Raw genomic sequence first — 26,949 nt, 5'->3', positions numbered from 1 at the left:
TCAGTCACGTCACTGCTAGTTTGGACTAACATGACATCCTTACCAGCCAATTAGTCAAAACGCTGTTCAACCAGTGTAACTTTCCCAAACACTTTTACAGAACTCAGCACTCTGAGTAACAGTTCATTGGGGCTTCAAATATTCATCCCGCTCAGAACACAGCATTATTTGTGGATAACCTCTTAGAATTACACCAAACTTTAATCCCTGCAGCATCCATAATAAAGTACCTTAATCACTTACCCCGACACTAATTTAAACAGAGACTTAAAAGCACAAACTACTTAATCAATCTTTAAATAGCGGTCACACAGCATCCGAAAACCCAGATGAAGCCCCCACACAATGTGACCCTCTCACCGGGGCTCATATACAAACTCACCTCATTAGCTAACTCTACTAACAGCTGTGCAAATCTGCAGTGAGAAAGCCACCTTTCATAAAAAAAACATACTGTGTTTAGGGTCAATATGATTTGAGGTTCAATTAAACAGTAACATTTGGAAATCTGATTAAAGGAACTTTGATTCGAGTGAATGCTGTATAAATACTACCCATGCTTAATTATCGGTCACCAAGAAATAACAGATCGTGCACCGATTAAAGTTATAAAAAAAGAATATTTATCAATTTCAGTGTTGTCAAACAGTCAATAGGAAAAGGAAAAGGGGAAAAAATAAAAGGGCCCATTACAATTTAACCAGTCTACATGTGCACATAAGCATTGGAGCTCATGTCTGTAGATGTTGTGTGTACCGCTTTACTCACAGCACTGAATTCTCATCACCAATCACAGGTAGAACTTCCCTTCATGGACTCCTTCATCTCATGATGCACTTCATGCATTATGGTCTCCCCTTCAGATCGGATCCTCCAGGCATCTTTCCAGATCCTCTCCTGTCCACATCTCCTGCCAAAAGACCACGAACCCAACAGTCTGTCATAAATCTCTCTCCACCCATCTCTCTCTAGAACTTTCTCCCAATCCACCATCCTGATTGGCTGTCACAACATTCCTAAGTTGGACATCATGGCTCCTTATCTTTAGCAGAAACCAAGACATTCTACCAGCGGAACACAGTGCTTTTACAAAAAACTGCTGAAATGAAATACCTGCAATATAGCAGTCAAAATCTTAACCAGGCCCTCACAGCACCAGTGAGAGCTGTGAACGATGATGCACTGAAGAGTGCATCCTGTTTCCTCTATGGACTCTATTGATGCTGTTAAATCTCCAAAGTGAGGGGCAAGGGGCACAGGGAATCTCTGAGTAAAAGAACGCCAGAGTTGTAGCGAATATTCAGTGAAGGTTTACCAGTTGTACAGTCATGGCACCAGTGATGTGCTTCAGTTAGTGTACTCTCTGCACATCACACTGTTGTACAGAAGTGGAAAAGACCATCCCCCACCAGAAACATTTCAAAGGGTCATTACCTTACGCAGGCTGTTTCTTCTGCATTTTCTGCTTTTATTGCTGTCTGAAGTTACAACAGTCTATAAGTAATTAGCCTGGCAGGCGGGCAAAGATTGCTCCATGGCTTTAGGCTTCTGCACGAACCAGAGTCTGCCAGATGAGGACAGATAGTAAATATTCTCCTTAAAATGTATCATTGCTCAGCTACATTTGATCAAATTGGTGAGAGGAGAAGGAGAAGGAAGAAGAGACCTTTCAGCAAAATAAGCTATATCTACTTAATGTCTTCAGTGAGAAGTTCCTCATGTGAGTCTCAGTGAGGAATGCAGTGCTTCATACTCAGCTGAAATCTACCAAAGACATTAACCATGACATTAACCTTACAGCAGTAAAAACTACTCTGTAAACCATTTCAGTAACTGGCTGTACTTACTGAGGGAGAGAGAACACCTTTCCTCTGCTGCCTAAGCAACTCCCACTTTGCAGCATTTTCTCGGTAAAGGGGAGGAGGTTGGGAAACCTCTATTTCCCCAGGTACCACCATATTCACACAAAAGCAAAACAAGACCCAGAAGCGTCGGCCCAGGTTATCTTTTCAAATCTCTCCATTGAGTCTGGAGTGCACGATCATCGCGATCAAAACCAGTCATTGAAGCAATTCCGACAGCCGAATCTATTAGGCAAATTACTCCCAATATTATCTATTAGTGGGTCTGATATGCAGCACATCTCTATGAAATATTGGAATAGGTTTACAGTCTGGAAAATGAAGAGTTAGAAGGTTTCACGTCCCAGAAAACCCATATCCTACTCTTTAAGCCCATTACCCCTACTGGGGCATAGACCGCCAACAGCGGTTCACCAGAGTCCTCTGTCCAGGGCTGATTTTCACCACACGACTTCATACGTCCACTAGTTGAAGATCCTTCCTCTGCCAGGAATGAGACGTTTGGAGCTTCTGTTGCTGTTTCCGTTTTTATGAATGGGGTTGCTAGACCCATGTCCAACCCTCCTCCTTTCACAGCCGGGCTTCAGGCCATCCATGGCAGAGTTAGAAAACCCATATGCAATTTTAGAAGAAATCTGTCTTTTGGCCTCAGAGTTGACAGATGCAATTCAGTCTGGGCCTGCTTCCTTTTTTTTCCAAGGTAACAGAACTAGAAAGTTTTCAATAGACTTCAAGTGTCAAATATTATTCTGTCTACTTCCACTGTACAAGCGCCAGTTCTGAAAGGTAGTCTAAATATCAAATGGGAGTTTGCCAAGACCTGTCTTCATGCTGTATCAGGAACTGTCAGGAGTTTGCCATGAACTAAATTATAAAGTCACTCTGATCTCACTGTAAAAGCTACCTGCGTACTTTATAACAAAAATGTTAAACCGAGGTTTTGTCTGTCAAAGATGTCATGTTGTGGTAAAGTGAAAAAGGAGCTGGGAAAGATGGCACCAGTGGTTTTTGTAGATCCTGGCGACTTCTTCCAGTTCTTCTCTTATGCCTATCTTTTCTTTTCAAGTGGTTTGGGATTCTGTCAGAGCCCATGATTTACTGTTCAAACAATAGTTCTTCACAAATGGTGAGTTTTTGGATCGGCTGTATGGCCTGACACTTTCCGGGAAGGGCCTGGAGGACAGGCGCCTTCAGAGAGAGGCCCCGTAGATGACCCAGTTCTTCACTAATTTTGCGTCGTGGGAGACTGAAACATTGGGACAGCAGCCAATGTGTGCTGCTGTCAGAAGAAGGCCTCTGTACTCCAGTGATCACACTCTTTCTCTCTCCCCTTTGATGGAGAGTGAGAGCCTGTTGGTCCTCGATTCGGGGGGAGCTTGGAGAAGCAGCATGGAAGGTTGTAACTTTGGAACAGCAAGTTGCTGCTCTCCCCCCTTGTTGTAGCAGCGACCTCTCTCTCCCTCGATGGAGAGAGAGAGCCTGTACGATGTACCGAAGCGCTGGGTTATGGACTATAGTTTTTGATGGACTCGAGATCAAAGTCTCTTTGGGGGGCTTTTGCATGTTGGGGGGTTTGTGGAGGGGGGTGTCGTGGCTTCTGTCGACGCAAGTGGGTGGGGAAGGAGGAGGGGAAGGTCAATGCTTCTGCTGCTGATTATTCAGTGGGGGGGAAAGGGGCTTCAGGGTTCTGAAGTGTCTCATTCATTCTGTGGGGTTTCTTGTTTCCTGGATGTCTGTAAAGAGTGAGAATTTCGGGTTGTATACTGCATATATTGTCTGATATTAAACTGAGCCACGGTACAGTACATGGTAAATCCTGTTACAGACAACAACAATATTTTGCAATCTGCATGTGGCTGTCCACTCTATCTGTTTACTGCTAAGGTTCAATTGATAAATGTTTATTTCCGCTAATCCCAGTGTACCATCTGTCGATGAGCGCATTTCTGAATGATATGTATAATGTGTGTAACATCATCATACCACAGCTGGACGGCATCTAGTAGTTATCTCCCCACTGAGGTGCGTACACATCACAAACCACATAGACAATGGAACAGTTTTGGTTTGCAGCAATTCATTTGTATCTTTCAGCCTGTTTATATTTAAAGAGGCAGAGGTTCTGGTTCAAATGATAAGAGAGCGAAGGAGGGACAAAACATCGGCAAATTTAACACTGATCTGCACATCTGGCTAGGCCAGGCCTTCCTTAGTGGAGAGGAGGCCATCTGAATGAAGGGTCCTGCACCCATTTCTGAACAGTCTGAGCTCGGCAGTACTTCATGCCTATCATTGAGCAAAGGGCAGACAGTGATAAGGTCACAGAGAAACACAGCATGAAAACAGGCCATTTGGCTCACCGCCTAGTCTAACCCTCAACTACCCACTTACACTAATCCCAGTTTTTATTCCCCCACATTCAAGTTCAAGTTCAATTGTCATTCAACCAAACATGAAGACATCTAAACGAAACAAGGCCAAAGTACAAAACACAGTACCAACAGTCACACACAGTACAAAACACACATAGCACATACAAGATAGCAAGCACATACAAGATAGTAAAATGCAATCGCTCAAAAAAATATCGTCCAAGGCTCTCAGTGCATGAACGTTGCAGATCTCTGCAGTCAAACACAGTACAGCTTGTCTTCTGCCGGGTGAACACTAGGGAGCAGCACCAACTCCAGTTTGGATGCCACACAATGCACCAACTCCCTCATCAAGTGCCCCCAGATTCTAACACTCACTAACACCGTAGGAGCAATTACCCTACCAAACTACACATCTTTGGGATATGGGAGCAAACTCGACTACGCAGAGGAATCCCGTGTGGCCACGAGCAAAAGATGCAAATTCCATGCGGATAGCCCTAAGGGTGAGGATTAAACCAAGATCTCTAGTGGCTCTACAAACTACATCCCAGGGTTCTGAATCTTGCAGTAAGACCTGGCCTACAAGTAGCCTAAGCACCAGTTCTTAATTACTCTGTTGGAGGATTAATGAACAAGATGGGTCTTAATTGTCATCATATCTTCTAGCATGTTCCCCCTTCCTTTTCAGTCTTTAAGAAGAGTCTAGCCCAAAATGTCAACTGTTTTCTTCATTTTGGTAGATGCTACCTGACCTGCAGAGTTCCACCAGCATTTTGTGTGTACTGGTTTAGATTTCCGGGATCTGCAGACTCTCTGGTGATTATATCAAGGACGAGCTGGCTGAATTTCACAGCCGTGGTGCTAGATTTTACCTTCAGGCTTCCAGGTCGCTACTACTGACCTCTGACCTCTGACGTCTGGATTATTAGTCCAGTAATTAACTGCTGCACCATCTCACGTCCAAACTTCCTTCAACAGCAGTCTATCAGCTGGCTTGACTGAAAGGAATCTGCAGTCATTAGGTATAGACAAACTGAAATACAATCAATACCAAAAGTATTCATAATTTATCTTCTGAAATCACAGCAAAATTTTAACATAAATTGATTACTGTAAATAAATGTTTATTTTTCTGTGGACATACTTGGAAAATCTATAGAATAGTAACTATAACAGGATCAATGAAAGATTAACCAGAATACAGAAGACAATAGACTGTGTAAATGTAAATATAAATGAACAACAATAAATAATGAGAACATGAGATGATGAGATAAAGAGTCCTTGGAAGTGACATCACTGATTGTGGGAACATTTCAATATTGGGGCAACTGAATGTAGTTATCCCCTTTTATTCACAAGCTTGATGGTTGAGGGGTAGAAACTGTTCTTGAACCTGCTGGTGTGAGTCCTAAGGCTCTTGGACCTTCTACCTGATGGCAACAGCAAGAAAAGGGCATGTCCTGGATGGTGAGGATCTCTGATGTTAGATGCTGCCTTCCTATGACAGCATTTCATGTAGATGTGCTCACTGGTTGAGAGGGCTTTACCCATAACATACTGGGCCAAATCCACTACTATTGTAGGATTTTCCATTCAAAGGCATTGGTGTTTCCATACCTGGCCGTGATACAGCCAGTCAGTACACCACTGCACTACACATCTGTAGACATTTGTCAAAGTTTTAGATGTCATGCCCAATCTCCACAGACTCCTAAGGAAGTAGAGACTCTGCCATGCTCTCTTTTCAATTGCACTTACATGTTGGGTCCAGGATAGGTCCCTTGAGATAGTTACACCCAGGAATTTTAAGTTTCTAACCCTCTCCACCTCTGATCCTCCGTAGCTGGACCTGCGGTTACCCTCTGCTGAAGTCTATAACCTGTCCCTTTGTCTTGCAGACATTGAGTGAGAGGTTGTTGTTATGACAGCCAGATTTTCAGTCTGCCTCCTTTAAGCTAGTTCATCACCACCTTTGATTCAGCCCGCAACAGTGGTGTCTTCAGCGAACTTGAATATGGCATTGGAGCTGTGCTTGGCCACACAGTCATAAGTGTAAAGTGAGTAGAGCAAGGGGCTAAGCACACAGCCCTATGGTGCACCTGTGCTGATGGAGATCATGAAGGAGGTGTTGTTGCCAATCCAAACTGACTGGGGTCTGCAGGTGAGGAAATCCAGGATCCAATTGCGCAAGGAGGTATTGAGGCCAATTTCTTGAAGCTTATTGATCAGTTTTGAGGAGATGATAGTATTGAATCCTGAGCTGTAGTTGATAAACAGCATCCTGATGTATGCTCCTTTGCGGTTTAGATGTTCCAGGATTGTGAAGAGCCTATGAGATGGCATCTGCTGTGGACTTGTTGCTCCAGTGAGCAAATTGGAGCAGATCCAAGTCACTTCTCAGGCAGCTGAGATGTTTCCTCACCAGCCTCTCGAAATACTTTATCACCGTGGATGTACGTGCAACTGGGAGATAGTTATCAAAGCATATCACCAGGCTTTTCTTAGGTATTAGTACAATTGAAGCCTGCTCGACACAGTTAGGCACCGCACACTGCTGAAGCAAGAGGTTAAAGACCTCAGTGAACACATCAGCCAGTTGGTCAGCATAGGTCTTTAGTGTGTGGCCAGGTACCCTATCCAACCTGCACATTGGCTTCAGAGACTGAGATCATCAGATCATCAGAGTCTGAAATGATTCCAACATGTTCTGACCATCAAAGTGAGCATAGAAGGCATAAACATCTATGTCAAGCAGAGATTTATTAAAACTAACTTAGTAACAATTGAAAAACAGAAGTTTATTAAAACTGTAACTCAATAACAGTTGAGCAAATAGGCCAATGTTAGCCATACTTCCCTTACAAATTGTTCTTGACATTTCCCCCAAGCACACTACACAAGGATCAGCTGCCATATCAACATTCATTATTGGAAACAATCCAGACTGATCCAAATATTTTCATGCAGTTAAGTAAGCACAAATGCAACTGCCTAATAAACAGAGAAAAGATTAGCAATAAGAGATTATAGATCTTACCAGAACCTTTTTCTTTGCTGCTCCCATATGCTGCTTAATTTTGAATAATATAAATGTTTTGCTTCTATAATCTCCATTAGAAGATCCTAAACCTATTCTGTTTGGACTACGTCTTATTTTAATGATTTTGGATACAAGTTTTCTGTACTGCAGTCAAAAGAAGAGACTAAAGAGAAAATTAGCAAAGGGTAATTAGGATTAGAGAGATAAGTGAGTGTGAGGTAACTGAGTTCAGGTTCATGGCTCACTGGTCACGCCATTGGGGAAGGGGTGAGCTGTTCCATTGGGATGGGTACCACCTGGTTTCCAGGTGGATTGTGTTATGTCTTGTACCTTGAAAACATAAAAACTAATTGCAAGAAAAAGACAGGAGCCCAGGAGGACAGGTCTTAGTTTCGTTTTTACTCTAAGTGAACTATGCACGTATGACGTGGTAGCACTACAATGTATGCAGTTCACTCATTTTTACATACTGTATAACCCATAATGAATTATTTGAACGTACAAGAATGCTTAATCAATCGTGGAGGATTTCCTACTCTTGTGTGATAATGTCTTTCCTGACCGGGAGGTGGGGCATCACTCTGTTTGGCAGGTGAGACTTGCTGCCTCCTCCGTGGTCGTTGTAGGCATTGACTCTGGGCCTGCAGGAATTGGTTCTGACAGGTTCTTCTCTAACAATTGACTCTGCTCTCCTCAACTGATCGATGTGTCCTCTCCAGAAGATATCAGATGCAACCTCCACTGCGTAGGAGAGTGGTCCAGTTCTGCCCTTAGACTTCCTGAGTACCCACTTTTGATAACTCTGTAGTCCCTCGTCAGGACTACTGGTACAGGAGTGAAACATCAAACCTCCTTGTATGAAGAGCCCTCAATTTGTCTCAGCTGTTTGTCCTGTCTACTCCACCTGAGAATGGGCTTGGGGAGATCCAAGGGACAACCCAGTAGCACTGTAGCTGGTGAGGTGTTGGTTGTGGAATGGACTGCATTGCGATATACAAACAAGAAACTGGCAAGCTGCTGATTCAGTGCCAGTGTTGTGTATTCCACTGACATTGCTTAGACTCTTGGAAAGCCTTTTCACCAAGCCACTTGTCGCTGGGTGGTATGGTGCAGATGAATATGGCTTATTCCATTCATTATCAGGAATGACTGAAACTGTTCCACATCAAACTGTGGTGTATTGTCACCGACTGAGTGTTCGGGAACACCAGTCCTTGAGAAGAGGCTTCTCAACACATCAGCTGTGTGTGAGGCTGTAGTGGAGACTATTGAGAACACTTCTGGCCACTTTGTAGCTGCATCCACTACTACCAAGAAATTTGTGCCCATGAATGGTCTGGCAGAATCCACATGAATCCTCTGCCAAGGCAACGCAGGCCATTCCCAGGAATGGAGAGATGCTGATCTTGGCATCTTCTGGATGTGTTGCCATCCTGAACAGTGCATAGCAAGATCCTCGATCTGCTGATCTATCCCAGTCCACCAGACAAAGCTTCGAGCCAATGCTTTCATTTTGACCATGCCTTAGATAACCGGCATGAGGCTCCTCCAACACTTTTCCTCTCAGCTGGGATGGTACAACAACTCTCAATCCATCAAAGGCAAGTTCATCTCAACGCTGGTAAGAATGGAACTAGAATGGGTCACAGTCTAGCTATTTTGGGTTGCCATCTAGACCTGAAACAGTGTGGCCTTTTCTGATTACCCATTGGATCAGCTCTGCTGTAATAGGAGGACTTTCAATTTGTGTTAGGGTGAGAACAGCAGATACCTGGGAACACCACCACTTAGAAATCCCCCTCCAAGTCACTCACCATCCTGACTTGGAAACATATCACTGTTCCTTCATTGTCACTGGGTCAAAGTCATGGAATTCCCTCCCTAACAGCACTGTGTGTGTACCTGCACCTCAAGGACTGCAGTGGTTCAAGAAGGCAGCTCATCACCACCTTCTCAAGGGCAACTAGGGATGGGCAATAAATGCTGGCTTAGCCAGCAACACCCACATCTCTGCAAAGTCATTCTGCAAAGGGAAATCTTGCCTCACAAATCTGTTTGAGTTCTTCGAGGAACTTACAAGCAGGATGGACAAAGGAGAGGCAGTGGATGTCATTTACTTGGATTTTCAGAAGGCATTTGATAAGGTGCTTCACATGAGGCTGCTAACAAGATAAAATCCTATGGCATTACAGGAAAGATACTGGCATGGATAGAGGAATGGATGACAGGCAGGAGGCAGCGAGTGGGAATAAGGGGACCTTTTCTGGTTGGCTGCTGGTGACTAGTGGAGTTCTTCAGGAGTCAGTACTGGAACCAGTACTTTTCACATCGTTTGTCAATGATTTGGATAATCGAATTGATGGTTTTGTGACAAAGTTTGCAGATGATACAAAGATAGGTGGAGGGGTAGGTAGTGCTGAGGAAGCAATGTGATTGTAGCAGGACTTAGACAAATTGGAAGAATGGACAAAAAAGTGGCAGATGGAATACAGTGTTGGGAAATGTGTGATAATTCATTTAGGTAAAAGGAACAATAGTGTGACTATTATCTAAATGGGGAGAAGGTTCAAACACTTGAGGTGCAGAGGGACAGGATTTAGGGACTCAGCCAGAAGGTTAATTTACAGGTTAAAGAAGGCAAATGCAATGTTGGCATTTATTTCAAGGGAAATAGAATATAAAAGCAAGGAGATAATGGTGAGCCTTTGTAAGACACTAGTCAGCCCACACTTGGAGTATTCTCAACAGTCTTGGGCCCCATACCTCAAAGAGAATGTGTTGTCATTGGGGAGAGTCCAGAGGAAGTTTGGAGGATGATTCCAGGAATGAAGAGGTTAACATATGAGGAATGTTTGGCAGGTTTGGGCCTGTACTCACTGGAGTTTAGAAGAATGCAGGGGGATCTCATTGCAACCTACCCAATGTTGAAAGGAGTGGATATGGAGAGTATGTTTCCTGTGGTGGGGGTATCCAGAACTAGAGGGCACAGTCTCAAAATTGAGGGGCAACCTTTTAGATCAGAGATAAAGAGGATTTTTTTTAGCCAGAGAGTAGTGAATCTGTGGAATGTTCTGCCACAGACCGCAATGGAGGCCAAGTCCGTGGGTATATTTAAGGAGTAAGTTCCTGATTGGTCAGGACATCAAAGGCTATGGCGATAAGACAGGTGTATGAGGTTCAGGGGGATCTGACATCAGCCATGATGGAATGGTGAAGCTGACTCGATGGGCTGAACGGCCTAATTCTGCTCCTGTGTCTCATGATTTTATGATCTTATATCTTGGTAAGCTGCAAAACCAGACTCACACAAGGTAGATACACATGGCATCACAACCAGGTCCTGAAGAGTCTAGCAGTAGCAATCGAGACCAAGAGGATAGCAACCAACTCCTTGACCCCTAGAATGACTAACGTTCTGACACCAGCAGCATTCATCTGGGAGGGGGGAAAAGACCAACTAACCTCTCTCATAAGCTAAAAACAGGAAAGATGCACATGGCACATGACTGGAAAGTGCTGGTGGATGTCGATAAACCACTCACCTTTCCACCGGAAATTGCTACCACCAACCTTAGGCCCGACTTGGTTCTCTGGTCCAATTCATTACAGATCGTCTACATCATGGAATTCACGGTCCCGTAGGAGGATTCAGAGGCTGAAGCATATGAGCAAAAGAGGCTTTGCTAAGCAGATCTAGCAGCTGAAGCTCATCAATGGGCTGGAAAACCAAAGTTTGTCCTGTAGAAGTGGGTTGTAGAGGATTTATAGCCACATCCAGCATCAAATTGCTGAAAGAGCCAGGGATCCATGGTTATACTCTATGGCAGACCATCAGAACCACATCAAAGGCAGCGGAAAGGAGCAGGCAATGGATTTGGATCAAGTGAAACAATGTCTCCTGGGCTCCAAGATAGCAATAAGAGAGTGGGAGGACATAGTGGAGGAGTGGCTCTGGGACGGCAGAAGTTATCATCGAGCCCTCTGGAGATGTAGTGGGCTAATTGATGAAATATCGCAGAAGGAGTTGCTCAGTTGAAAACTCCTGCTGTTAACCATGTGCCACTCCCAACATCAAGACAGTCTCGAGCAAGTGCTGACGACCCATTGGCATGAGGGATATTAACATTTTGTGTTTTTTTTCATGTCTGTCTGCTGTTTCCATTGATGCAGTGATTTCAACTGCTCTTTTAAATGTGAGTTGTGCTTCAGTTAGGAGTTGTTTTTGAATGCTTTCTTGTAAGATTTCTCAAACTAAATGATCTCTCAGTCCAGGGTCTCCCCTTCCTTTTGATTCCACTGAAGAAACCTAAAGCATTCTATAATCAACAGTGGTTTTGGTTCTAAATGTTCCCACATTTCTTTCATCATATTAGCAAAGTTCATTTTGACTGGTTTGTATGGAGCAGTCAAACTTCTAAGCAAACTGTATGCTTTAAATATAATGCACTTAACAAAACTGGTAACAGTTTCTCATTAGCTATTCCATTTTAAATACGGCTCAATTCATTCAATATACAGAATTCTGTTATCTCTTGTGTAATCAAACATGTCTATCTTTTCAATAAAGGCAGTCATTTCAACTTTTTTTATTTATAATTATTATCACTCACTGTTTACAAATCGCTGGATTTTTTGCTTTCCAACTGTTTTGCAACTTCATTGTCACTCCTTTTGTGAAGAAAACATGCAGCTCCAAAGAGGGAAAAAAATGCTGCTCTTTTTGTTTAACTCAACCGTTTCTCTCTGCGCTTTTTAAAAACTCAAATGTCCCGCTATGCTTCAACAGATAGGTAATGGTCTTGGGTTTAAAACTTTCCTCATCACCACTGTATATTTTGTAACTTAAAAACATAAAAACTAGTTGCAAGAAAAAGACAGGAACCTAGAAGAACAAGGCTTAATTTTGTTTTTACTTTAAGCGGTGCATGAACATAAGACATTGTAGCATCATGACATATACAAGTCACTTATTTTTACATCTAACCTGTAATGCATTATTTAAATGAATAAGAATGCTTCATCAAATAATATATTTACAATGTTACTCAAGTACTATTGAAATATTAAATACACAGCAGATTATATAACCAGGATTGTGTAATGATATTTGTTGTCTTTGTAGCAGCAGTACAATGCAATACATGATAGCAGAGAAAAAATGTGATTTACAGTAAGTTTATACATTGAATAGTTGAATTAAATAAGTAGTGCAAACATAAAAATGAAAAAGTAGTGAGGTGATGTTCATGGGTTCATTGTCCATTCAGAAACCTGATGGCAGAGGGGAAGAAGCTGTTCCTGAATTGTGTCTTCAGGCTCCTGTATCTCCTCCTTGATGTTAGCAGTGAGAAGAGGGCATGTCCTGGGTGATGGGGGTCCTTACTGATGGATGATGCCTTTTTGAGGCATCACTCCTTGAAGATGACAGACCTGAGTGGAGCACCAACACAGCGACTGTGTAGAAGAAGGGCCAGAGTTGCCTCTACATACTAAGGAGACTGAGGTCCTTTGGAGTATGCAGGTCTCTCCTTCACATGTTCTACCAGTCTGTTGTCACCAGTACAATCTTCTACGCGGTGGTGTGCTGGGGCAATGGCATCAACATGGGTGATGCCAACAGGCTCAATAAACGATTAGAAAGGCTGGCTCTGTTATAGGAGTCAAACTGGACACATTGGAGGCTGTGGCAGAACAGCCTACCAGGAAAATCCTGGCAATTCTGGACAACGTTTCTCACACCATGCATGCCACCTTGGTCGATCAGAGGAGCACTTTTAGTAATAGACTAAGACAACTGTGCTGCTCCAAAGGGTGCTATATGAGATCATTCTTACTCACAGCCATTAGGCTCTATAACCTACAGCCAGAGAAGTGACCCTCTCCTGTTAAGACTATTTGTGGTAAGTTATTTTTTTATTCTTCTTACTTCTCTTCTAATATTTATATTTGTGCACTTGTGATGCTACTGTGACACTGTAATTTCCTTTGGGGTCAATAAAGTATCTATCTAAAGATGTCCTGGATACTATGGAGGCTAATGCCCACGATAAGTTCACAACTTTCTGCATCTCCTTTCGATCTGTGCAGTAGTTACGCCCCAGCTCCCCATACCAGTCAGTGATGCAGCCAGGTAGAATCCTCTCCACAGTACATCTGAGACAGATGAATTAATAAGAGTAAGTAAACAAATGGCAGATATATTGAATGAATCTTTTTACATCAGTTTTCACCATCAAAGGCATTACTAATATCCCCGAGATATAGTCAGACTAATTTCAAATAACATGATAGAATTTACCAAAATCCCATTTCCAAACTGATAAAGCATCAGAAAAACTCGGGGGCTAAAGGTGTCACTGGGGTTGAATGGACTGTAGGCTAGCATTTTAAAAGAAGTGGCTGCATCAAGAATGGACCCAATGAATGAAGATTTACATAACCTGTTAAACTCAGGGTAGAACCAGAAGATTGGAAAATAACCAATATGATTCCCTTGTTCAAAAAAACATGAAAGGCAGAAGATGGGGAACTACAGGCCATGTACTTAAATAGCAGACATTGGAAAGATGCTAATAATCAAAGAGGAAGTAGCTAATCATTTAGGAAAGCTGAATATAGTTAAACCTAGTCAACATGGTTTATGAAAGGTAATGTCATGTTGCTCAAATTTGCTTGAACTATTAGTTCCATCAAGCCCAATGAAGTGCTTGAGCAACTGGTTATGGCACATGTCAACTTGTTCCTCAGAGATTACCTGGATCCATATAATTTTGCCACAGATCAACAGCAGATATAATTTCTCTGGCTCCTCACTCTGTTCTGGACTATAGGAACTTGTATGTCAGACTACTGTTCATTGACTACAGCTCAGTGTTCAACACTATCGCTTCATCCAAACTTATCATCAGGAGCTGGGCCTCTACAGCTGGACACTTTACTTCCCTATTAGAAGATCTTCAACAGTGAGGGTTGGTAACACCATTAACACAATGGTGTTAATGTGCACCATTAACAGAGGTGCACCTCAAGGCTGTGTTCAAACTCCCTAAGTACAGCTCCAATGTTGTTGTTCAATCATTAAGTCGAGTCCAATTCTTTGTTTCCTCACAGGCCATGGGGTCCATAGGGTTTTCATGACAAGATACGGAAGTAGATTGTCAGGCCTTTCTTCCGCGCAGATACCGCTGCTGCTCAGGTTGGGACCCAGCTGGGTTTGAAGTCAGGACCACCTGCCTTGAATTCCAGCGCTGATGCCACTACGCCACCAGCCAGCCCACAGCTCCAATACCATTCTTCAGATTCTCACACGACAATACCTTTGTTGTACAAATCACAGATGGTCACAGGTCAGTTTACCAGAGCGAGATAGGACAACTGGTTGAGTGGTGTCAAAACAACAACCAAAGAGCTGATAGTTGACTTCAGGAAAAGGAAAGAGGGGAAAGTGATCATGGAGAGAGTCAACAGCTTTAAATTCCTGAGCATTAACACATCAGATGAACAGTCCTGGGCTCAGCAGATGGATATAATCATAACAAAAGCATGCCAGCATCTTTACTTCCTTAGGAAAGGCTAAGGAGGTTCAGATTGTCGCCAACCTCCTACAGAGTACTGTTGAAAGCACACGGATTGCTTGCATCTGGCATGGAAATTCGAATGCACAGGGACACAAGATGCTGCAGAGACTAATGGACTTTGCTCAATACATCATGGGCACATCCCTCACCACCATCAGCAGTTCTACAGGAGACCCTGCCTCAAGAAGGTAACACACATCAAGGATCCCTGCAACCCAGGCCAGGCCATCTCTTCAAAGCTATCGTCAAGCAGGAGGTATAAAAGCCTGAAGTCCCACACCACCAGGTTCAAGAACAACCCATTTCTTCAGTTCTTGAAACACCAATCATTACAGGTTAGGAATACTGTGACTACTTTGATCATTTGCAGAACAAGGATCTGATTGGGTTCTTTCTTGCAAAAAAAAATTGAGCACAACTTATTTTTAATTTATGATTTTCTTTTAACTGCTGTCTTATATGATGCCATGAGCCCATGATTGCGCCACAAGTAAAATTTGCATACATTTACTTGTGCATATGACCACTTTCACTTTAAGAATGCAATACAGAGGGGTGGAGAGGAGCCTGCAGATGTAGGGTTTTAATTTCCAAAAAGTATTTGATGAGCTGCCACCTAGGAGGCTGAAAGCCCATGGAAACAGAGAAATGAGTTAGAGGATGAGCAAATGCTCAGTGCCATCTACCGTCATCTCACTCGCCGATACCAGAGGAGGGTGTCTGTGTGAGATGGTCTCCCTCTCCCTCTCACTCGCCGATACCAGAGGAGGGTGTCTGTGTGAGATGGTCTCCCTCTCCCTCTCACTCGCCGATACCAGAGGAGGGTGTCTGTGTGAGATGGTCTCCCTCTCCCTCTCACTCGCCGATACCAGAGGAGGGTGTCTGTGTGAGATGGTCTCCCTCTCCCTCTCACTCGCCGATACCAGAGGAGGGTGTCTGTGTGAGATGGTCTCCCTCTCCCTCTCACTCGCCGATACCAGAGGAGGTTGTCTGTGTGAGATGGTCTCCCTCTCCCTCTCACTCGCCGATACCAGAGGAGGTTATGTGCAGGCTGACCTGAGCTGAACTGAATATGTCTTTTGATTTTGTGTTTTATATTCTGTGTATTTTGTGCATATTTTGCTGCCATCTACACAATTTGTTATTTTTTATGTGTGGGCATGCAGAGGGGTGGTTAACGATATTTTAATCTTTGAATGGGATCCATGCTTTTTTTTGTTTTGTGGCTGTTTCTGGGAAGACGAATCTCAGCATTGCATACTGTGATTATAAATATACTTTGTATCTTTGAACATTTGATTTGATTGAAAAATGACTACCTCAGAGAAAACAGAAAATGGTAATAAATTAGTCCTTTCCAGTCTGGAAGAAGGTAACCAGTGGAGTACCACAGAGATCAGTTTTAGGCCCATGTTTGCTCAATATTTACCTTAATGTCCTGGAGGAAGAATAATACACAAGGTTTCCATAATTGGTACAGAAATAGGTAGAAGGGAATGTTGTAATGAGCATACTGTGATTCTGCAGCGGGATCGAAATAGACTGAGTGTGTGGGCAAATGAAGTATGAGATCATTCACTTTGGGGATGAATTTCTAAAAAGCAGCAGGCAGGTAAATAAATGGCAAATGGCCTTTGTTGCAAAGGAGTTGGAGTTTTAAAATAAGTAGGCTTTGTTGCAGTTGTACTGGGTGCTGGGGGAGCTTTATCTGGAATCCTGTACACAGTTTTGGTCAAACATGGGGAAATCTGCAGATGCTGGAAATTCAAGCAACACACACAAAATGCTGGTGGAACACAGCAGGCCAGGCAGCATCTATAGGGAGAAGCGCTGTCGACGTTTCAGGCCGAGACCCTCCGTCCTGACGAAGGGTCTCGGCTCGAAGCATCGACAGCGCTTCTCCCTATAGATGCTGCCTGGCCTGCTGTGTTCCACCAGCATTTTGTGTGTGTTGCACCGTTTTGGTCCCCCTACCTAACAAGAAGGTATTAGTAATATTGAAGGCAGCACACCAGACCAATTACAGGATTAAGAGGATTGACTACCAAGAGAAACTAAATAGTATGGGCATGTAGACTTTGGAGTTTAGAAGAATGCGGGGTGACCTTATTCAACCATATTACATGCTAAGAGGATTGGGGAGGTTGGATGTTTTCACTGGTGGAAGAGTCTCAAACAAGATGTTATAGTTACAAAATAAGAAACTGGTCATTTTAGAAAGTTCACAGCAAGTCTGGTGAATCCCTGGAACTCGCTGCCCTGGTGGGTGGTGGGTACTGGACCAGAAGTACTTAAAGTGGAGGTAGATCATATTTGAATGTTCAAGGAATAGAAGGGTATGGATAAATGGCACTGGAGTGGAGTAGAGGCCAACATAGATCAGCCATGGTCATATTGAATGTCAGGACAGACTTGAAGGGCCTGACAGCCACATCTGCTTGCATTTCTTTGGATTTGTTCTTGTGGTGAGTGAATGAGGTGGGACAGGAGCATAGTAATTAGAGATGCCACAGTGCTCCAGAAGAGTTTAATCTTCACTTAAGGATGCAGCCCATGTGGAGTTTCCATCTTTTCCGTGTGACTTCATAGCTATCCCCAAAACAGCGAAACTTGCCTCTCACGTCACAAAGATTAATCGGGTATGGTAATTTGCCCTGAGTGTTGTCAAGGGCAGATGAATCAGTCTGGAGCTGATAGCACCTATGTTAGAGAGAAATAAATGCGGGAAAGGGAGTGAGGAGTTGATAGGTGGACCTCCTTCAATGTTATAAGAAAATATCAACCTGCAACTTCTGATTCATCATAATGGATTACATTAATGTGCTTTATCCATGCTATTAGGTTCATGTTTTATGTAGTATGGCAATATTTCCATAAGATATAGGAGCAGAATTAGGCCATTTGGCCCATCGAGTCTGTCCCACCATTTCATCATGGCTGATCCAATTTCCTTCTGAGCCCCAATCTCCTGCCTTCTTCCATATTCTTTCATACCCTGACTAATCAATAATCTATCAACTTCTGCCTTAAATATACCCAATGGCTTGGCCTCCACAGCTGCCTGGGGCAATGAATTCCAGAGATTCACCTCTCTCTGATGAAAGAAATTCCTCCTCATCGCTGTTCTAAACAGACAGCCCTCTATTCTGAGGCTTTGTCCTCTGGACCTAGACTCCCCACCACAGGAAACATCCTCTCCATATCTACTCTATCAATATTCAATGAGGTCATCCGTCAAAGTATTTAAATAATCTAATCAAAGTATTTCAAACCAAAGCAATACTTAAAATACAAATGTCAAAACTTCTGTAATTTACCACATTCTTAGTTGTTTTAAATTTGGCACCTGCCTTCACGCAGTCCTTTTGTGATGTAACACCCTAGGAAAGGTTTCACAGCTGACGTAATAGTTTCTCTGTAGCAGCAGTGTTTGGTTATGACTAGAGATAACAGGGGCTTTGGAATGCGTGCCGTCCAATGAGAGGAATGTTTTGTTTCCTGTGTCAGGAGTCGACGATGCCCGAGGGAAATCGATGGAGGACTAACAGATGGGAAACTGTGAGCTCCAACATGCACATTAGACTGGCTCATTGAAATGGGCCCTTTTTCTTTTTGTTTTCTTTACTAACCCTCTAGACAAATTAAGAGTTATAAAGCTATTTTGTGGAACTGATTTGTAACGGGAGAGCACATCACACAGCATCCACACAAACAATAGTTTTTGCACTTCAGATTTCACACATTTGGCAGGGCCAGAGACTGCCTCCCCCTGGACTATTTCCGCCGGCCGAGCCTGAGGGTTACAACTGTGGGGATATCGTTCCAGGATTGATTTTGTAGAATGCTGTGTGATTACCCTGAGCATTGAACCAGTGGGTTGTGTGTTTCAGTCTGTGCTAGTATGGATGCCGCCGGGGTGGAGCAGTGGTGTTCATCCACGGGGTTACCGGTAATTAATGCGTACGTGTTGAGTGGGGTGGATATTCGTACTCCTGATGATTTGTTCAATCAACTTTTAAGTACTGTTACCGCTGCAGGAAAAGTTATGATTGTGGGGTGGAGGTTTGATAAAACAACGGGCACAGACTTTGTTTTAGTTCAGACTAGTGCTGACGTAACGACAGTGGAACTGCCGGTACTATTGGGGCCCCAGGAGAGGTGGGGGGGCCTGGTCTATCCACGCTTCCCAGGGGAGAAGAGTGTAGGAAAGCAGGCCGAAGCACGTCGAGTCTCCTGTAGCTGGCGGGGGTGGGGGGGAGACTTCAGAGACAGGGGTCTCTCGTTTCTGCTTAGTGAGGGGAAAGAGTGGTCTGATTTATATGTTTAATGAGTCCCTGTCCCCCACTGAAGAGTGAGAATTCTGAGTTAGTATCTGTCCTTACTTCCCTGGTGAATAAATGGAAAAAAATGCCTAGGTCCAAAGTTCCAGCTATGGTAGGCTCCGCCTACTCTCTGGAATAAAGCCCATCCCTGAGGGGGAAGAGGAGTATGAAATGAGTTAGATGAGTGGCAGTGCTCTGATGATGTAGAGAAAGAGATTGGTTGAGAGTTTGAGGAGGCGGGCTGCTGAGAGCTGTAAGGTCCCACTACCCCTTTGCCACTGCTGCTGCTTAAATGTGAGCACCGGAAAATGCATTTGGCACAACAGGGAGCCCACTGGAGCTCATGATGGGGTTTCAGAACATGAGGCAGGAGCAGGGGAGAAGCTTTCTGCCTACATCTTTTGGCTAGAGAGGCAGCTAAGTTGCTTGTGGTGCAGAGGGACTATTCAGGCATTTGTTGAACTGATCAGAGAAGTATGAGAGGAGGAGAATGCGTTGGAGGCACGGGAGACCTCTGTCAGCAGGGTACAGTCCTCGGTAACGGTCCCCTGCGGTGAAGTGACCACGGATAGCCTACCCTGGAGAGTAGTAGAGGAGATTGGGGCAGTGTTGAGAACTGAGATGTCTCAGTTGTTATCAGTGAGTGTGACCTCCCCCCGCCCCATATGATGGAGCTGATAGGGAGGCGAATCCTCTAAGGGACGGACTATGCGGAGGTTTGCTAGCAGCTGTGTCACGTGAGAAGGGGAGCGGCCGGTATTGTCTGTTATAACTGTGGTGAAGATGGACACTTCAGGCGGGAGTGTGAACAAAGGGAATCCTCTTGGAGAGTGAGCCCCCAGGTACGTCAGCGGAGAGAGATGGTGGGATGAACGGGAATCCTCTTGGAGAGTGAGCCCCCGGGTACGTCAGCGGAGAGAGATGGTGGGATGAACGGGAATCCTCTTGGAGAGTGAGCCCCCGGGTACGTCAGCGGAGAGAGATGTTGGGAAAACTTAAAAGAGACCCAGTAAGGGGACAGCCTGGTGTATCGGGGGGGATCACATTCCCGGCAATATATCAAGGAACACCCTAAAGAAAAATCCCTATTCCTAAAGGTTTAGTGGGGCCAGCCTCCAGTGTATCGCTATGGATAGAGGGTACTTATGCTAAAGCCAAACTTGACACAGGGTCGCAGGTCACTTCGCTGTTCCATTCATTCTACAACTAGTATTTGATGCATTTACCATTAATGCCATTCAGTACACTGGAGATCTGGGGTCTTAGTGCGGGTGATTATCCATATGATGGTTATTTGTCAGTGAAACTGGAGTTTTCGGTGGCCGATGTGGGAGTGGCTGAGGTCTTGATACATTAGTGCTGGTTTGTCCGGACCCCAATGAGAAGAGTGGTGTTTCAATTCTGGTGGGGATCAACATTCCTATTGTGAGGAGACTCAAGGGAACTTGCAAGGAGAAAGCTGGAGAGAGCTTTCTGGGAACATTGCCCGTCCACCTGGTTTCAAGCTGTTTTTGAGGAAGTACGTGGCTGCATTGGGCCGGATACCAAGTTTAGACAAGGGACTGTGTGGTTCACCGAGTCAAAACCAATTGTGTTATGGCCTGGGGAAGTAGTAAGAGTGATGGGAACCCCCAAATTTCCTGGAATGCCTGAGGGCGAGGCCCTCTTAGTGGACAATCCAGAAGACCATGAAGAGGAGTTGGGCTTACCTGCTGGGGTATTGATGGAGCCCGAATTGCAGAAGTCCTCGGTTGTACAGGAACATAGGATGGCAGTGATTGTCCAGAACACTACAAAGAGGGAGGTCACCTTCAAGTGGGGGATGCCCCAGCGCATCTTTTCCTGGTGACGGTAACGTCTAGAGTCCCTGTGAGACAAGCCGGGGAGAAACTATCTGAAAAAGGGGAAAGTCATTTAACTTCGAGGACTCCAGGGTTCCTGCGAGTTGGGAGAGGAGGTAGGTAGAGAAGATGTTGAAGCTGGACGGTGTCTTTTCCACTGATGAGTTTGATGTGGGTTGTTCCAAGAGCACTCGTCACACTATCCAGGTGACCGAGGACACCCCGTTCAGAGAGAGGTCAGGGCGACTGGTAGAAGATGTTTGGCAGCATTTGTGGAAGTTGAAAGAAGCTGGGATCATGCTGAAACCCTTATGCGTCCCCAATAGTAGTGGCCAGAAAGAAGAATGGGAAGGTATGGATGTGTGTGGATTATCGGACTCTGAACAGGCGCTCCATCCCTGACCAGTATACAGTCCCAAGGATCATAGATGTGCTGGTTTATCTGAGTGGTGTGAAGTGGTTCAATGTGCTGGACTTGAGGAGTGGGTATTACCAGATCCCCATGAGTGAGGCTGACAAAGAGGACATGGCATTTATATGTCCACTGGGATTCTTCCAGTTTGAAAGGATGCCCCAGGGCATATTGGGAGCCCTGCAAGCTTCCAGGTGTTAATGGTGGGGGATATGAACTTGCTTGAGGTATTGGTGTATCTGGATGACCCCATTGTGTTTGGGCCCACCTTGGAAGAGCATGAAGCAAGGCTCCTGAAGGTGCTGGGCCACCTGAAAGCTGAAGGGTTAAAACTTTCCCTGGACAATTGCCAGTCCTGCAAGATGTCCGTCAGCTATGTTGGGCACATAGTCTCACAAGATAGAGAGGCTACAGATCCGTCTAAGACGGAGGCGGAGACCACATGGCCAAGGCCCCAGACTATGAGTGTTTTGTGCTCATTCCTTGGGTTCTGTGCTACTATCAGAGGTTTGTGAAGGGCTACGTGAAAGTGAGTCATCCTTTGACCCATTGCATTTGTCAGCCGGAGTCTGTTGCCCTCCAAGAAAAACTATCCCGCGCACAAGTTGGAGTTTCTGACGTTGAAATGGGCGGTGGTGGATAAGTTGAGTGACTACCCCTATGGTGCTAAGTTTGAGGTGAGGATGGACAATATCCTTATCTCGGCAGAATTGGATGCCACAGGTCATTGGTAGTTGGCGGCATTGCCTGCCTTTGATTTCAACCTGAAGTACCAGCCATGAAGTAGGAAAATTGATGCTGATGCTTTGTCCCTGAAGGGCCGGACTGGGACAAAGAGTGGGAGAGCATTCCTGCCCTGAGGGTGAAGGCCATGTGCCAGTTTGCCATCATGGTGAGGCAGACAGAAGGCAAGGGCAGGATCGAGCGGATGCCTTGTGCAGGAAGGCACAGAGTCGACTGTACTTCCTTAGAAGGTTGGCGTCATTCAATGTCTGTAGTGAGATGCTGAGGATGTTCTATAGGTCAGTTGTGGAGAGCGCCCTCTTCTTTGTGGTGGCGTGTTGGGGAGGAAGCATTAAGAAGAGGGATGCCTCACGTCTTAATAAGCTGGTAAGGAAGGCGGGCTCTGTCGTGGGCAAAGTACTGGAGAGTTTAACATCGGTAGCTGAGCGAAGGGCGCTGAGTAGGCTACGGTCAATTATGGATAACTCTGAACATCCTCTACATAGCACCATCCAGAGACAGAGAAGCAGTTTCAGCGACAGGTTACTATCGATGCAATGCTCCTCAGACAGGATGAAGAGGTCAATACTCCCCAATGCCATTAGGCTTTACAATTCTACCGCCAGGACTTAAGAACTTTTTAAAAGCTATTATTAATGCTTTTTGAGATAGTGATTTAGATGCATATCATATTTTTTACTGAGTTAAGTATTGTATGTAATTAGTTTTGCTACAACAAGTGTATGGGACATTGGAAAAAAGTTGAATTTCCCCATGGGGATGAATAAAGTATCTATCTATCTATCTATCTATCTATCTATCTATCAATTGGGGGCTTCTGATGATGCCATTCCACAAGTTTACTGTAACCTGACTGCTCAGAAGACAAATCAATTACCCTATCCTTGTTATATGCGGTGGATACATTCCTCACAGTGATGCATAATGTGAAATCACATAATATGAGTAATTATTTAAATGGAGAAAATAGGGATGTGTTCTGGAGGGCTTCCTAAATACGTTTTATCTGTAATTTATTCACATTTTCATACCAATACGACACAAAAGCAGTACCACAAGGCAACATTCGTATTATATTTCATCAATTTAAGGTAATATTCAATGTAATAAATCATAGAAAGTTAACATACTAGGGTGTACAGTACTCACCAACAGTGGCAGGTGTGTTTGTTCTGGGAGATGAATGGTTGTTGTGATGTCCGGCAGCTTTACATGGATGAGGTGGATGGTTGTGTGTCAGCAGGATCATCAAGGTCAGCAAGGGGTAAAGGAAAACTCACAGAACTCTCACAGACCTGACCTCTTTCCAGGATTCATCAATGTTGTTGATGGCATGTCTCATGTTGAAGGACTTCCACCATTCCCTCACTGTTCGGAAACTCCCGGGATTTTCAAAATCGTCTGTTGCTTGCAGCATCTGAGAGATAGTTTGCCGTAAAAAATACACCTTGAATGTGGAAATCACACCTTGGTTAAGTAGTTGAATCAGCGGTGTTGTGTTAGGCAAGAGGAAACACACTGTTATGTTAAGACGAATGCTGTCCAAATGTTCAGGATGGGCTGGCGCATTATCAAGCAACAAAAGAACTTTAAAGGTACGATTCTGTTCCCGGCAGTAGCGTTCAGCCTCAACAGCAAAATGATTAGCAAACCAATCTTCAAAGTGACCAATGCTTTCTTGTTAGCTGCCCAGTGGACAGGAAGCATATTCTCACTCAAACCGTTAAGAGCACAGGGGTTTAGTGATTGGTAAGCTAAGAGAGGCTTCATCTTACAGTCTCCTTTGGCATTGGAGCACATAAGCAAAGTCAACCTATCCTTTGCTGCCTTGAAACCTGACACAGTTTTTTCATCCTTACTTATGTAGGTGCGTTTCGGCATTCGCTTCCAAAAAAGCCCGGTCTCGTCTGACGCTGCCCTGTTTATAATTTCCAACTTTTTTCAAGTGTTAAAGCGGTTCTCTGCCTCTTGGCTGATAACCCAGGACCTGACATTGGATGCTTAGGAGGCATAGTTAAATATTTCAAGCACAAAATCACTGCAGCGTAGGTAAAAACAACAAAAGTTTAAGATTGCAAGATGGCACATCCACATCTTGCCAAAACCACTGGTGGGAGTGAGACTGTGAGGCGGGCGCACCTGACTGGTATTGGTGGGAAAGCGGTGCTTCTCGTCCTAACGGTGAGACTGTGAGGCGGGCGCACCTGACTGGTATTGGTGGGAAAGCGGTGCTTCTCGTCCTAACGGTGAGACTGTGAGGCGGGCGCACCTGACTGGTATTGGTGGGAAAGCGGTGCTTCTCGTCCTAACGGTGAGACTGTGAGGCGGGCGCACCTGACTGGTATTGGTGGGAAAGCGGTGCTTCTCGTCCTAACGGTGAGACTGTGAGGCGGGCGCACCTGACTGGTATTGGTGGGAAAGCGGTGCTTCTCGTCCTAACGGTGAGACTGTGAGGCGGGTGCACCTGACTGGTATTGGTGGGAAAGCGGTGCTTCTCGTCCTAACGGTTAGACTGTGAGGCGGGCGCACCTGACTGGTATTGGTGGGAAAGCGGTGCTTCTCGTCCTAACGGTGAGACTGTGAGGCGGGCGCACCTGACTGGTATCGGTGGGAAAGCGGTGCTTCTCGTCCTAACGGTGAGACTGTGAGGCGGGCGCACCTGACTGGTATCGGTGGGAAAGCGGTGCTTCTCGTCCTAACGGTGAGACTGTGAGGCGGGCGCACCTGACTGGTATTGGTGGGAAAGCGGTGCTTCTCGTCCTAACGGTGAGACTGTGAGGCGGGCGCACCTGACTGGTATTGGTGGGAAAGCGGTGCTTCTCGTCCTAACGGTGAGACTGTGAGGCGGGCGCACCTGACTGGTATTGGTGGGAAAGCGGTGCTTCTCGTCCTAACGGTGAGACTGTGAGGCGGGCGCACCTGACTGGTATTGGTGGGAAAGCGGTGCTTCTTGTCCTAACGGTGAGACTGTGAGGCGGGCGCACCTGACTGGTATTGGTGGGAAAGCGGTGCTTCTCGTCCTAACGGTTAGACTGTGAGGCGGGCGCACCTGACTGGTATTGGTGGGAAAGCGGTGCTTCTCGTCCTAACGGTTAGACTGTGAGGCGGGCGCACGTGACTGGTATTGGTGGGAAAGCGGTGCTTCTCGTCCTAACGGTGAGACTGTGAGGCGGGCGCACCTGACTGGTATTGGTGGGAAAGCGGTGTTTCTCGTCCTAACGGTGAGACTGTGAGGCGGGCGCACCTGACTGGTATTGGTGGGAAAGCGGTGCTTCTCGTCCTAACGGTGAGACTGTGAGGCGGGCGCACGTGACTGGTATTGGTGGGAAAGCGGTGTTTCTCGTCCTAACGGTGAGACTGTGAGGCGGGCGCACCTGACTGGTATTGGTGGGAAAGCAGTGCTTCTCACATTACTGTGACTTTTGGACGCATATATGGAGACGGTGTTAGAAACAGGTTCCTCACATAACTGTGAATCCGCATAGTCTGAAGACGCATATAATGAGGATAGGGTGTACCAGAATTGAGTCATGGGGAAGTGGCAGCTGCTCTGCGAGATGATCTGGGCATCGGTACCATTCAGTCAGTAGTTGAAAAGGAAGACATGGCCCAAATGGAGAAGACGAAACACGTTGTGATGCCTCCAGTGCTGAGGGAATGGCCCAGATTGGAGTTGAGGAACCAGATCCTATACTGGGTCACATCACACCTGGACCAACCTCCGCATTCTCAGCTGGTTCTGCCTGACAAGTATCGGAGGATTGTGTTGAAGTCTCTTCACGATGACTCTGGACATTTGGGGGTTGAAAAGACATATGGATTGCTCAGAGATCGGTTCCACTGGCCCCCGAATGAAGCTGGAGGTCGAAGAATACTGGAAGTCGTGATTCAATGCATACGGAGGAAGATGCTGCCTACGAGGGTCGCTCCATTGTCCCACTTGCAGAGTGCAGGGCCCCTTGATCTGGTGTGTATGGATTTCCTTTCAATAGAACCTGATGCCAGCAACATGTCAAATGTCTTAGACATCACGGATCTCTACACCAGATATGCAAAAGCTTTCCCTACCAAGAATCAAAGGGTGTCCACGGTGGCCAAAGTGTTTTGGGAGAAGTATTTCATTTATTATGGCCTCCCCAGGTGGATATATAGTGATCAGGGATGGGATTTCGAGAGCAGACTCATCCATGAGTTACTGAGCATGCTCGGAGTCCAGAAGCCGAGGACTACTCCCCACCGGGTGATCCCCAGCCCAAGAGGTTTAATTGGACCTTGGTAGACATGCTCAGAACCTTGGAGATCAGCAAGAAGAGCAGGTGGAGTCAACATATTGGGCATCTGGTCCACGGTTACAACTGTACCCAAAGTGAAGCTACCAGGTACTCACCAAACTACCTGATGTTTGGACGCGAGGTGAGGTTGCCCATTGACCTTTGTTTTGGAACTGCCAAAGGCAACCTACCACTGAAGACTTATCTGAATGTGTCTGATATGAGAAGGGAGCTGGAAAAGGCCAATGTATTATCCGGGGTTGCAGCTGCCAAGCAAAATCAAGGAAACAAGAGGAGGTATTATCAAAAGGTTAGGTTCTCCCAAATCATGCCAGGAGACCGGGTTCTCACAAGGAATTTGGGGCTAACTGGGAAGCAAAAGTTGGCTGACTGCTGGACGGCTACACCCTATGTGGTGGAGAGTCAGATGCCGAATGTACCAGTTTTCTGGGTGAAACCAGAGGAAGAGAATGGGCCTGTCAAGATTCTCCAGCAGAACCAC

The sequence above is a fragment of the Hemitrygon akajei genome, chromosome 4 (assembly GCF_048418815.1).
Source record: "Hemitrygon akajei chromosome 4, sHemAka1.3, whole genome shotgun sequence".
Classification (NCBI taxonomy): domain Eukaryota; kingdom Metazoa; phylum Chordata; class Chondrichthyes; order Myliobatiformes; family Dasyatidae; genus Hemitrygon; species Hemitrygon akajei.
This window is presented reverse-complemented; position numbering follows the sequence as displayed.